We start from the raw sequence: 14272 nt of genomic DNA on the forward strand, positions 1-14272 counted from the left end.
TTTAATTGCCGCCCACATCGGCAATATTTGGCACAAGGCCGGGAAAGTGGGAACCCCACAGGCTCCCCTAAAGGTGGGGCACTCCTGCAATTTTAAAAATTGCCTGAGTAACCCCGTCGGCATTCCCCGGTCGGGGCGCCTCAGGCAGCAAGCAATAAACTTGCCCCACAGGAAAGCCCGGTGGCAAGGCCTGGGAGGGTGGACTTCCTAGGTATTACCCAGGCGGTGTACCTCAGTCCAACAGGTGCTGGGCCGGTTCCCAGCCCCTCACCTGTTGGGCTGAGTGTCAAGTGACGAATCCTTGACTTGTACTACCCTGTCTCTCTGCAGCCGAAGCCGCTAGGAGACCTTCCCCATCAGACGAGTAATGGGGGTATGAGACAAATGGATTCCCAATCATTTTTATAACCACCGGCTGTGCTAAACAACCAACGAAAACCTTTCATAATTACTATAAAAATTGTTGAATTTTGGATTCAATCAGTTCGCCGTTTCCTACTCGTTAGTGACGGCAACGCTCGGTCTCTGTCGGCCAAGACTAAAGTTCATACTGCAGTCCACGCTCTAAGAGTCCGAGTTCTTTTTTTTTACGCTTGACTTCGCAAGGACCAGCCCCTTCTTGGGGATTTGGACCAGCAAAGTTTTGCTTTTCATTGTTTTTATTCTGATTGTTTTTGTTATTGCCCTCGGGCAAATTACTAACTGTCCTTGTTTTCGTTTTTATTCCAGGTAGTCCGGGGTCCAGCTAGTGCTTAAGCAGCCGGCAGGACCAAGGGAAACCGACGTGCCTTTTTAGGCGAAGGTCCCCTTGGCTTCCAAATCGGCGGGCATCTAGTTGGGCCTTGGGGCCATCAAAATAGATGGAGCAGGTCGCTGCTCCTGCCACCTTGGGGGACGCCCCAGGTGTAGGTGCCGAGAAGGGTTTCTTGTCGAGAAGGGTCTCGGGGGTCGCCACCCCCAGTTCGGAAGGGTTGAGTGCCGGTGCGGTTCCGGGGGTCGCCACCCCCAACTCAGAAGGGTCGTTTTCGGTTGTGCCGTGGTCGATTTCGGGGGTTGTCACACCAATAGGCGAGACCATGGATAACCTCAGCCACGGGTATAGCCACAACCAGGGAGCAGAAGGTGGAGGCCTGGCGAAAGTTTGTTGAAGAGACTCCAGGCGGGCCGTGGAAGGTGGAAAATAAAAGGAGATGAGCCAAGCGATGGTCACGGTCCGAGAGAAGCAGCCCGAGGGATAGATCGGTGGAAGGGTTGAGGAAGGTGAGATCCATGGAGGTGTTCAGGTTAGAGGGTGCTCCCCGGGGACGGGGGGATCAACTAGCGTGAAGCCGGTGGAAAAGGAGGAGTGGGCAGCCCTCGTATTGTCAGATTCACCCATCCCAGCAGGCCAGAGAACACCACAGGCAAAGACGGTGGCAGAAGCAGTAGCAGCGTCGGCAGGAGTCCAGTCCATGGGTGAACAGCTGAGCTGGGGACCAAAGGAGAGGAAGGCGAAGTCCCCAGCTTACTACAAACAGCTGTTTGAAACCAAATATAAAGAGCTCGTGGACGGGAATAACATCATAGTGGTCCCAGAAACATTGGAAGGAATAAGGGAGCGCTCCGTCTCCCTACTAACGTTGGATGCCAAAGGAAAGGAACTTAAAGGCGTCCCGAAAGATAAAATGATGGAACTCCTGGGCGAAGTCAAGATTCCGGCCCAATACGCCGTCAGAAGATTTAATGCCATGTGGGAGGTCCTCTTGCCGACAAAAGAAGAGGTGCAGAAACTGGCAAGAGGGGATCTCACATGGCGGGACATCCGCATCAGACCAGAATATTTGTCTAAAATGTGACAATTTCAGGAGGCCCCTGTTTCTTAGAAGAAGACCAGCTGGGGGCCATCATGTCCCAGTACGGGGAAGTGGAGGAAGTGGAAGCAGTGAAAGGCCCCCGTAATATTCGAACAGGGGAATATAAATTTCTGATGCGGCTGTCAAGGAAGGAGTTCCATGAAATTCCCGCCCAGTTGACATGCGAGGGTTGGTCCATGGTGGTCATCGTAGAGGGCAGAAGACCACAATGTTGGCAATGCCAAAAACCAGGGCACGTGGCCAGATTCTGCCCTCAAAAGAAAACAGCAGAGACCAGTAAACAAGGACCAGCTCAGAGCCAGACTAAAGAGCCCCCGATGGAGGTAGATACCACAACAAAATGGAGTACGGTGGTATCAAAGAAGGGGAGAAGAGTGGAACCGGCTCCACGAGCAGAAGCAAGACCAGTAGTAACGGCTACAAAGAGAAAGATTAGCAGCAGGTCATCCGGATCAGAGAGCGACGGAGGGGATGACAAGCAGCAGGAGAAAAGAGAAAAGAAAGACCAGCCTACTGAATCTCCAAAAAACCAACCCCCCCAAGAGGATGTTCAGCCAACCCCTTCCCTATTCACCACACCAACAAGTGAAACGGAGCATTCGGAGGCTCCAGCGGAAACGACCGAACCAGTTGAAACGCCCGAACCAGTTGAAATGAGTGCAGAAAAAGAAGCCCCGGGAAAGAAAGCAGAAAAGTCGGCAGCAACAAGAGCGGAAAAAACCAGAAAGTTCCCTTTCTGGCCCGGGGAAAGAGTTTGTGAAGCCGACTTAAGCAACACGGTCAGTGACCTCAACGGAAGGCAGAGGAGGTACCTTAAAGAACTAGAAAGCCTCTCAAAGGTCGATAAAAAGGAGGTCACTGACCCAAGAAACTTTCCGGACGCTCCGTCATTAATTACATTCGTCCGGGTGAATAGGGGAGGTAGAGCGAAAGCGCTCTGGAGAATGGTGGAGGAGGCAAAAACAGCATTCAAAGGCCTCAAACTAGTAGACGGGGAGCACCCATCACTGAGTAAGATAAATACCCAATGCGAGGGGAGGGTCCCTCTTTATGTTCACCCCTCCCTCAGGGCACTGAAAATGACGTTCCCCTTGGACGTGGGGGGCCTGGCTCGAGACGGACGGCTTACGTCCGACCTGCTCACGGGCAGTCTTGGTCAGGCCTTCGACGTCCTCACTCCCGAGGACTTTAGACCCTTAGTTGAAGAATATTTCTAGTTAGGGAAACATGGCCTTGAACCTAGCTAGTTTTAATGCGAGGGGCATGAGATCTCGAAGCAAGGCTGCTCGCGTGCTGAGGGATCTCGTGGCCCTTGAGGTAGACGTAGCTGCCCTACAAGAAACCCACTTTGTTGGGGATGGGGACTGCGATGTGCTGGTAGACGATTTTCATGTTTACTCAGCATATGGCAGCCTCCATAGCCGGGGGGTTTCTGTACTAGTGAGTCACACTCTGGCTGCGACGGTTATGCTTGTTCACGCGGACGCTCATGGGAGGCTGGTCGTGGTCGATGTTGCCATTAAAAGCGGCGCGTTCCGGATCGTGGCAGTTTATGCGCCTAATATCCAAAGCGAGAGGGTTTCCTTTTTTCGGCGGGTGGAGGTGTTTCTCTCTTCGGGTCCGGAGCGGGTAGTGCTAATGGGGGACTGGAATGCCATCCTGGACCCCAAGATAGATAAGGTCGGGGGGGCTAGTGGGTTGGAAAGGTGTGACAACACCCTGTCTGGCTTTATGGCCTCGAGCGATCTAGTCGACAGGTTCCGTCTGGATCACCCAGGGAGGGAGATGTGGACGTGGCAATCTAGTTCGGCCGTCGGTTAAACAGAGTCTCCAACGAAGCCGTGAATGTTGACACTGTTGAGCGTAAGGCTGCTCTAAGACGTGGCTCGGATGGGTACATTCGGGAAGTGAAAAACCTGGAAGGGCGTTCTCTCGTGTCGGAACGGGAGATCTGCAATGGGTTTCGGCAACATTTTGAGGAACGCTTCACCCAACTACCCAGACTCCGCGGCCAGGAGTTTGGCGGCTATTTAGCTGGCTCGCCCCGCCTTACTGCGGCCCGAGCGGCTAGCTGCGAGGGGATGGTTACGGAGCGTGAGGTCATTACTGCGTTGAAGCAGGTTGGCCACAACAAATCTCCGGGGCTTGATGGTTTGCCCTACGAATTGTTCTTGAGGCTGTCGCCCATGTTTGTGCCCCTTCTGACGGGCGTGTTTAACCACTGGTTTGCCCAGGATTCGATCCCGAGGCAGGTAACCAAAGGAGTGGTCACGCTTCTGAAGAAGGGGGACCAACATGGTGGGGGGAATCTAGACGATTATAGGCCCATTACTCTGCTTAACGCAGATTTCAAGATTTTGGCCTGCATTCTTGCGAACCGACTGCAGGTTGTTATCGGTGACTTAGTCGAACCGGATCAGAACTACGCTGTGAAGGGTCGATCAATTCAGAACAATCTGCACTTGATTCGCACGATCATAGAGGGGTTAGAAGACGACGCTGAAGCCGCGCTGATCAATTTAGATCAGTCCAAGGCATTCGACAGGGTGGACCATGGGTTCCTGAGGGCTGTTGTGGAAACCGCCGGCTTTGGTCCGGACTTCCGCAAGTGGATCTCCGCCCTGTATCGTGATCCCGCGGTAGTGGTGCAGGTAAATGGTAGGTTGTCGGAGCCCTTTGGGGTCTCCCGGTCGGTGCGGCAGGGTTGCCCGCTGTCACCTCTGCTGTATGTCCTGGCGTTGGAGCCCTTCCTTCGCAAATTAAGGGACGAGGCGGCGAGACCAGTCCTGCGCGGCATAGCTCTGCCTGGCGGCAAATTTGCCAGGGTGTCCGCGTACGCCGATGACGTCACCGTGTTCGCTGCGTGCCGTAGCGATATTAGAGCGGTGATAGAGGCGATCGCTGAGTATGAAGTTGTTACAGGGGCTGTGATCAATCGCAGCAAGTCCGTTGGCCTGCGGTTGGGCGCCTGGACCAGGGTAAACTCGCTTCCAGGTGCGTTCGGCTGGACTGATGGCCCAGTAAAGATCCTCGGTGTGTGGTTCGGGCCGGACCTCCAGTTGGACAAGAATTGGTCGGAAGTACAGACTAAGGTCGAGTCGTCGGTTTGGGACTGTAAGGCTTTAGAGCGCCTCCTTTTCAAACTGCTATGGAAGGGAGGAAAGCCGTTTGTCCGTAGACAGGTCTGTACGCAGAAGCTTAGCGAGGGAGGCTTGGGGATGCCTGATCTGCAAAGCCATAAACATGCAGAAAGATTGGCGTTCCTGAGTCGGACACTGATGGAGGAAACGCAATGGGTACCAGTCGTGGAACAGGCTTTTCCACGGCTCATATCCGCCCCTGCCGCTGAAGGTCGCAAAAGACCGGCGGGGGAACGGTGTTTCCTGACCGAATGCCGAACCGCCCTTAGGGCATTGCCGGGGTCCAGGGACCTTGCACGGCCTAGGTGGAGGCTATATGAGGAATTAGTGGTGGGGACTGCAAAAGACCCGCTGGTGGAGCGGCTACATCTGTCGAGGGGGGAAGTTCTCTCGCTTTGGAATTGGGCGCCTGCCAGTAGCTACATCAATAATTCTGAATTTTCAATAACGTGGAGGCTAGTCCGGGACGCGCTGCCACTCTTTGGCAGACTAGCCAGGGATTGTAGGGATAGCGAATATTATTATCCCCCGTGCCCACGCTGCAATGATGAAGAGGAGGAGGAAACGAGAGAACACGCGTTCTTTCTTTGCAGCGGGGTGCGGAGTCTCTGTGAGTATGTCTAAGGGGTAACGGCTCGCATCGACCCCGAGCGGTCGGTGCCACTTGATTTAGCGTACGTAGTCGACAATGTGGACCCGCTGTTTGACAGGGAGAAACGGTTGGTGTTTCTAGCGATCCTAGCGGTAGCTCGGTTAGTGACGTGGTATACACGTCTGGGCATTGTCTATGAGGGGCGATCTTTTTCCGATCAGGATCTGGTTGTTTATTTTAAGCATCAACTTAAAATGAAAATCAGATGTGATTGGAAGAGATTGTCTCGCATAGACTTTGATAGGAGATGGGTGCACAACACTAGTTTGTGCATCCGACGAGGAGCTAGGTTCGAGTTCGTGTTTCCACCCTAGTGGTATTGTTCCTAAGGTGCTGAGGTTTGGTTTTCTCGGAACCCAGCCCTTTCTGTAAAGTAATATAAGGTTAACCTTATACGATGGGTGGGAGTAGGCTAGGTAGGTGTGTAACCACCAAGAGTGGATAGCTTATGCTTTATTAGGGCCTAGACTAGGGTAGTATGCATGTTGATCCTGTTCCCGTAGTCTTTTATTTTTTGTTAGATTGGCACTAAGAGAGCTTCCAAAGATGCCCAGTCCACTTGTTTTATTTTGTCCCCGGCCTATTTTTGCCTATTACGCACTTTATCTTGGAAGACGCCATCCACCCCGGTTTACCCCAACCCCAAGTTATTTTTCACACATACCCTTAGGTCCTCCACTCCCCTCTAGGGAACGACCTGCTTGCTTTCACCTCTTCCCCCCGGGGGAGAGGAGCGGAAGACAGTGGGCGTTTCACACGACAGACCAGCTGTTAGGTAGGGAGGGTCCCTTACTAACCTGCCCCCATAGGCATTTTGTTTATTTGCTTTCTTTTTCTTTCTTTTTGGGTGTTTTCTAGTTTGCCCTCCTCCCCATCATCTCACCCCCATTATATTATTTAGAGAAAAAAAAAAAAAAAAAAAATTACTTTATTTTTGTACATAAATAAGTTTTGTTTTGTTCTTGTATATATTTGTTTTTAAGGTTTTTTCAGCATGAATGTCGCCCGCCATCCGTGTAAGCTGGGGAGCTGTTATTTTAAGTAGGTCCTGGTAAGAATGTTAGGCGGTTATGCAAATAGTGCGTGATAGAAACTCTAGTGTAGATTTTACTTAATAAAGCACTTGCTATCAAACGCAAGTCTAGCCTAGGACTAGCAAAGACCCCTATTTTTCCCCACTTCCCTCTACTGGCCCTGGTGCCTAAGTTGTTGCGGACCCCAAATAAGGCCTTGGCAGTAGATAATGCCAAGGTCGGGGCCATAACGACTAAATACAAGTTCACCGTTAACTACGCCACGGACCGTATTTGATTCTTGGCCGCCATCTTGGTTACTGCCAATTACTGATCTGAACTACGCCGCCATCTTTATTCAACATAATGTCTCAAAACTTAACAGGTTATGCACCCAGCCATCATCTTTTTTTTGACGGATCGGAATCTAAATTCAAATTGTGGCAGGTAAAATTTCTGGGATATCTAAGGATTCGAAAACTACACAAAGTGATACAATCTCCAACAGAGAATCCTAACGATCCCGATTTTCTCGAAAAGAACGCGACTGCTTTTGCACAACTGATTCAATGCTTAGACGATAGAAGTCTGTCTCTGATTATAAGAGCCGCATTGGATGACGGACGGAAAGCATTGAATATATTAAGAGAACATTATTTATCAAAAGGGAAACCGAAAATTATATCACTATATACAGAAATAACGTCTCTGAAACGTAACGAGGATGAAACTATTATCGACCACGTTATAAGGGCAGAAACAACCGCCAATGCCTTAAAACTCTCAGGTGAAATAATAAGCGATAGCTTGCTGATATTAATGACCCTCAAGGGACTTCCAGCTAATTTAAAACCATTTACAACTGTTATAACTCAGAAAGACAAACCCATGAATTTCAGCAAATTTAAAGTGGCATTGCGCATTTATTTAGTGGCATTGCGCAGTTACGAAGAGACTAATCGTATGCTCGTGGACAATAATAACTCCAGCAATATTATGAAGTTCAAAAATGCTTCTCGAAAGCAGACACCACCAAATTACACACCTCACTGCAACGTGTTCTCCAAAAGTAATTTTCCCAAGAAAAAGAATAAAATTATCTGCTATAATTGTGGACGAACCAACCACAAAAGTTTCCAATGTCAATATAAACGCTCTAAAATGGACTCCGTAAAAACGGTTGTGAACTTTGAGGAAGAACATACATTTCTATTCACATGTAACTTTGGCAATACCACAAACGGTAAAAAATCTCCATGTAGACTGTGGTGCTACAGCACACGTTATCACCAAGGAATCTGATTTTATTAATTTTGATTCAAACTTTAATCCTCAAAGTCATTTTGTCGAACTTGCCGACAGTAGTCAAATAAATGATATAGTCTTGAAAAGAGGCGATGCTAAGATATCCCTAAAAAATAATAAAGGCGAAATCTGTAACTGTATTATAAAAAATGCTCTGTTCATACCTACATTTAAGCAAGACATATTTTCCGTGCAGACTGCAATTAAACAAGGCGCGAATATCAAATTTCGCTATAAGAAATCAAAATTGATATACCCCAATGGAACTGTATCTGACATTAAAGAAAATGGCCGACTATATTATTTAAAAAGTATGGTTCCCTCAAAAACTGCCTGTCATGACTTGGAAACCTGGCAATAAAATTCTAGGACACTGCAATACAGCTGAGATTAAAAAATTACCAAATGTAGTCGAAGGCATGAAAATAATACCTTCAGACGATCTCCCAAATTGTGATGTGTGTGCACAGGGGAAAATGACAAAAGATATAAGCCGAACGCCAGACAAAAAAGCTACGAAAATTCTCTCACTTGTGCACTGTGACTTAGCAGGTCCGATCAGCTCGATGGAGAGAAGTAATCTAAGGTACGTTTTGAACTTTATTGGTGATTTTTCCGGTTTAATTATAGTTTATTTTCTAAAAAAAAAAAAATCCTGCACTATCCTCGCCACTAAGAAATATTTAGCTGATATTGCCCCGTACGGTTCAGTAAAATTTATTGGCTCAGACAATGGGACTGAATTTACAAGTAAAGACTGAAATTCTATTAATTAACCACCGTATTAAACACGAGAAATCGGCGCCATATTCCCCCTTCCAAAATGGCACCGCTGAAAGGGTATGGCGAACCCTTTTTGAGATGACAAGATGCCTACTTATCGAATCGAAATTAGCGCATAGTTTATGGACATACGCTTTAATGGCAGCAGCATATATCAGAAATAGATCGTTCAATAAGAGGCTAGGAAAAACGCTGTATGAAGTGTTTTGCGGTATAAAACTTAAAATGAATAGAATGCATCTATTTGGTTCTGATTGTTTTGCATTTATAGAAAACACTAGTCAACTAAATACTAAAAGCGAAAAAGGTACTTCCGTAGGTTACGATAAAAATAGTCCGGCATATTTAATCTACTTTGCAGCTAAAAATGCCATAAAAAGAGTTAGATGTGTAAAATTCAATGATACATTAAATTTAAAAAATGGCGATCCAGTGGATGAAAAACGGGAAATATTACCTAGCATCTTAATCGATCACAATGAAAATATTAATAACGACGACAATTACAGTAGAACTTCTGATGAAAATATTAACCAGACACCCAATAAGGGAGCGAAAAAGGCCAGCCTTCTTACAAATTAAAAAGATACAAGATTACACCGTGGATTACTGTTACTCGTTGAACAGTGCACCGGAAATTTTTAATGAGGCGATTAAGTCAGAAAATCACCAAGAATGGGAACAAGCTATGATATCCGAATTGAAAGCTTTATCTGAAAATAACACATACGAAATAGTGGCAAAACCAACAGATAAAAATATAATTTCTTCACGCTGGGTTTTTTTTCCAAAAAAATCACAACTTCTGTCAGTGAAACTTTTAAAGCAAGATTTGTTGCAAAGGGCTTTTCACAAATTTCTGGAGTGGAATATTTCGCAACATTTTCACCAACGACAAATTTAACGACAATTAGAATTTTATTACAACTTGCCGCTCAATGCAATTTAAAAATACATCAAATGGATGTAAAAAATGCATATTTAAATGCTCCGATTGGCTATGAAATCTACATTTACCCTCCAGAGGGATTTAAAATGAAAAATAAAAAATTGGGTGTGGAAATTAAATAAATCGTTATATGGACTAAAACAAAGTGCACACAATTGGAATTTAACACTCCATAACTATTTAATAGAACAGGAATTCAAGCAATGTCCCGTAGACGCGTGCATATATACCAAAAATGTAGGTAATAAATTGTTGATTTCGGTTTTTTGGGGTTGACGATATATTACTTCCCTCAAACTTTGACAACACTTTAAAAGATGTTAAAAATGAATTAAATAAAATATTTAAAATGGCCGATCTTGGACGACTGTCATGATTCCTCGGTATAAAATTTACCTGTGAAAATGAAACTATAACTATGAACCAACCACGATACAATGAAAAAAGTCTGCACAAGTTCGGAATGCAAGATTGCAAGCCGCGTTCAACTCCCGTCGAAATGGACATAAATAAAAATATACAGACCGGAACAAAATCCATAGATAATCGAATATACAGGGAAATCGTAGGGAGCCTCATCTACTTGATGACCGCAACAAGGCCTGACATATGTTACACTGTAACAAAGTTATCTCAAAACTTATCGAAACCAATAATTAAGGACCTTAATTGTGCAAAACAAATCCTTCGTTACCTAAAAGGGAACCAAGGAACAATCTTTAATATTTAAAAAGTCTACATATCCTCTAAATTTTGAAGGATTTTCAGATTCAGATTGGGGTAACTCTGAGGATAGAAAAAGTATAACGTGGTATTGTTTTAGACTATCAAAGACTGGACCTATGATCTCTTGGAAAACTAAAAAGCAACAAATTGTTGCCCTTTCTACTTGTGAAACAGAATATGTGGCTCTTATTCATTCCGCGCAGGAGGCAACGTTTCTGAACACCCTTCTAAAATCTATTTTCAAACCAGATCTAAGTGAAAAACCTATAGTACTTCATTGTGATAATCAGAGCAGTATCTTATTAGCAAATAATTCTATGATTCATCAAAGGTCGAAGCATATTGATATCAGATATCATTTTATAAGGGATGAAATAAGAAAAAAAATCTATTACTCTTACTTATGTGACGTCTGAAAATAATATAGCCGACATTTTCACTAAACCTATAAAAAGAATAAAATTAAGACATTTTATAACCGAACTTTTTGGAATCTAATTATGAATAAATCTCTTTTCAGAAACCCAAAAAGAGAAGGATGAACAATCAAAATCCCCCCCAAAAAAAAGAAAAGAAAAAAATTGTAAATTGTCCCGGGCACGACATTAAACTGCGACCATTTCTACCTTACTAACCAAATTAACCAACTAATGCCTAACATAATGTTCCCAGTTCTTGTTAAAAAAAGAAAGAAAGAAAAAGTCACTTGTTAAAACCTTTTCATTGTAAATTTCCTGTTTTTCAAATAATTCTTTTTTGTATATTTTTTTTTGCAAAAATTTGTTAAAAAAACAAAAAAATGTATATTTGTGAATTTTTGTGCATATGTTTGTATGTATTTGAAAAGTATTATATTTGTATGTTTATATATATTTGAAAAGTGTTTATTTATATATGTATCAAACAAATCAACGTGTTTTAACAAAAATTGGCATCTTTTTGCACACATTTTACCAATATATTAATAATTTCTTTTTTGACCAATGAGAATAAAGACAAATTCCCCCAAAACCAGAAATAAAAAAGGGCCAAAAAAGGCCACTTTGATAACTCTTCACAAACAAAAAAGCCAAATTGGAAAAACAAAAAGTGTGTGCGTAAAATACATAAACATTTATATATTTTACACATCATTATTCTTATTTTTGTGTTCTTGTGTGGATTGGTGATGTTTTAAACTGACGCATTCCATACATATTGAAGAGTTTAGTTTCCAAATAATCGCATTTTTTAATTTAAGTATTGCGTTATATTATATCGGCTCTCTCTCTCTCTCTCTCTCTCTCTCTCTCTCTCTCTCTCTCTCTCTCTCTCACACACACACACACACTCTCTCTCCAAAACAATGTGAAAAAAAAATACGCATGATTCCGTGACGTCAGATTTGTGTTAATCGTTGATCATTTGATTCTTGTCCGCCATTTTAGTTACTGCCACCTACTGATCTGAACTACGCCGCCATCTTTGTTTAACATAATGTCTCAAAACTTAACATTATAAAATAAAAAGTAGTTTCTCTACAGTGCAATGTAGACTACAATGTATTGTGAACTAAGTCATTGCGGGGAGGCATGTGAAGCTTCTTCCTCAGTGAACTGCGATCGATCCTCCACTGGAGCAGGCAATCAATCGATTTGATTGAAAAAATAGGCGATTTCACCGATTTCGATGACAATAAAAATATGAGACTGTGAAACATTCGTTGATCATCATTCAATCCCGAGCAACGTCGAGTCTCCCTGCTTGTGTTGTTGCATTGTACCAACTTCTGCGACGATTTAATTGTCCTTTACCAGAATCACTGACCCCATAATTGGGGACAGTTCTTCCATTGTGCCAACAATGGGGGATGAGCGGGTTTTATTTAAGTACTACGTTAATTATATCGGCTCAGTTGGCATAATGGTAAGATTATTCGCTAATGCTCCGGGAGGCTGGGTTTCAGTTCTCGGTCGAGTTATACCAAAGCCAAAAGAAATTGCTACTTGTAATCCCGTTGCTAAACACTCAGCATTATAAGAAGAAAATCAAGAGCAAGTGGAGTAATTTTGGAAGTGAAGTGGCCCCCTGCCCTATACGTCGGTGTAACTAACACCTAATGAAAAGGGAACTTTCGAGACGCCTCAACTATAGTCGGCCATTTAACTTTTCATTTTAGTGTTAGATTTTCACTTACTGATGGGTGTATAAAACATTATACACCCGCGTCGTAAACTCATGGGATTTTGACCCGGACATTTTTGGAAGCTGGTGCGGCGCGACCGACAGCTGACGAGAACCGACGGGAAAAAGCTGAGCGGTGATCGAATATGCTGGGGAACAAAAAAGACCAAATTTAAATACCCCCTCCCACAAAACAACTACATAAATACTTTAAAAAGAAAAAAAAAACACAAATTTTAACAAAATAATCCGTGTTTTTTATTTTATTTTAATTTTACCAGCAGTTCTCGACAGTTGTCGGTCGCGTCTGCGATCACTGCTCCGCTTTGTCCGTCGGTTCTCGTTAGTAGTTAGTGGCGCCCGCGCCAATGTCACAAGAATCCGAATCAAAACATGCATAAGTACCAACCCATGTTTTTTGCCGTTTGTAGACTCAAAAGTTGATTTGAAATTACAAGTTGAATTTATTTGGTTGAGAAGAAAGTTCTTGTGGAATTTTTAATTTTGATTTCAAATGAAGTATTTTCAAATGAGTTTACATTATACTATTTTAAAGAGCGGTTTTCGCTCTATTTAATTGGTTAAATTACAATCGTTTTAAAAAAATGTTTTATTTTCAGAATGTTGAATACAAGATGGAAAAAAAAACAAATTCGCACAATGTTCTTACTTCAATTCAAGCTAGGCCGAAAACCTGTTGAAACCGCTCGCGATATGAACGAAGCGTTTGGCCCAGGGACCACTACTGAACGCACGGCATACGGCACAATGGTGGTTTAAGAAATTTCGTGGCGAAGACGAGGGTCTTGAAAATGATAAGCATAGTGGTCGGCCATCGCATGTTGACAACGATCAATTAAGAGCCTTTGTCGAAGCCAATCCACACACAAGTGTTCGAGAACTTGCTTCTGAATTAGATGTAACGTATATGATTAATTCTAGCTACTTGAGAGAGTTTGGAAAGACAAAAAAATAATTGATAAATGGGTGCCTCATGAATTGAGCGACAACCAAAAGAAACGCCGTTATGAAATGTCATATTCCCTTATTTTACGCAACAAGAACGACCCGTTTCTCAACCGGGTTGTAACTTGCGATGAAAAGTGGGTTCTTTACGACAACCGGCGACGTTCAGCTCAGTGGTTAGACGCTGATGAATCTCCACGACACTTCCTGACGCCAGAATTGCACCAAAAGAAGGCATGCTTACTGTTTGGTGGTCTGTGACAGGTCTCATCCATTTCAGTTTTTTGAATGCAGGCGGAAAAGTATTATCAACAAATTAATGAAATGCATCAGAAACTTCGACAACAACACCCAATATTAGTCAACAGAAGGCCTAATTCTCCTCTACGACAATGCCTGACTGCACGTTGCTAAATCTATCTTGCAGAAGTTGAACGAATTCGGCTACGAAACTCTGCCTTATCCGCCATACTCTCCAGACCTCTCACTTAACGACTACCACTTTTTCAAGCATCTCGACAACTTTCTGAGTGATAAATGCTTCAAAAGCCTAAGCGATATCAAAAACGCCTTCAGTGACTTCACTGTCACCAAAACGTAAGATTCTTACGTTTTGGTTGCATCAATACACTTGTTTTGCGTTCGCAAAAGTGTGTTGATTCTGATTTTGCTTATTTCAATCAATAATATTTTTGTTTGAACCGAGATATATTCATCTGAAC

The sequence above is a fragment of the Euprymna scolopes genome, chromosome 15 (assembly GCF_053919585.1).
Source record: "Euprymna scolopes isolate OS-2025 chromosome 15, ASM5391958v1, whole genome shotgun sequence".
NCBI classification, from domain to species: domain Eukaryota; kingdom Metazoa; phylum Mollusca; class Cephalopoda; order Sepiida; family Sepiolidae; genus Euprymna; species Euprymna scolopes.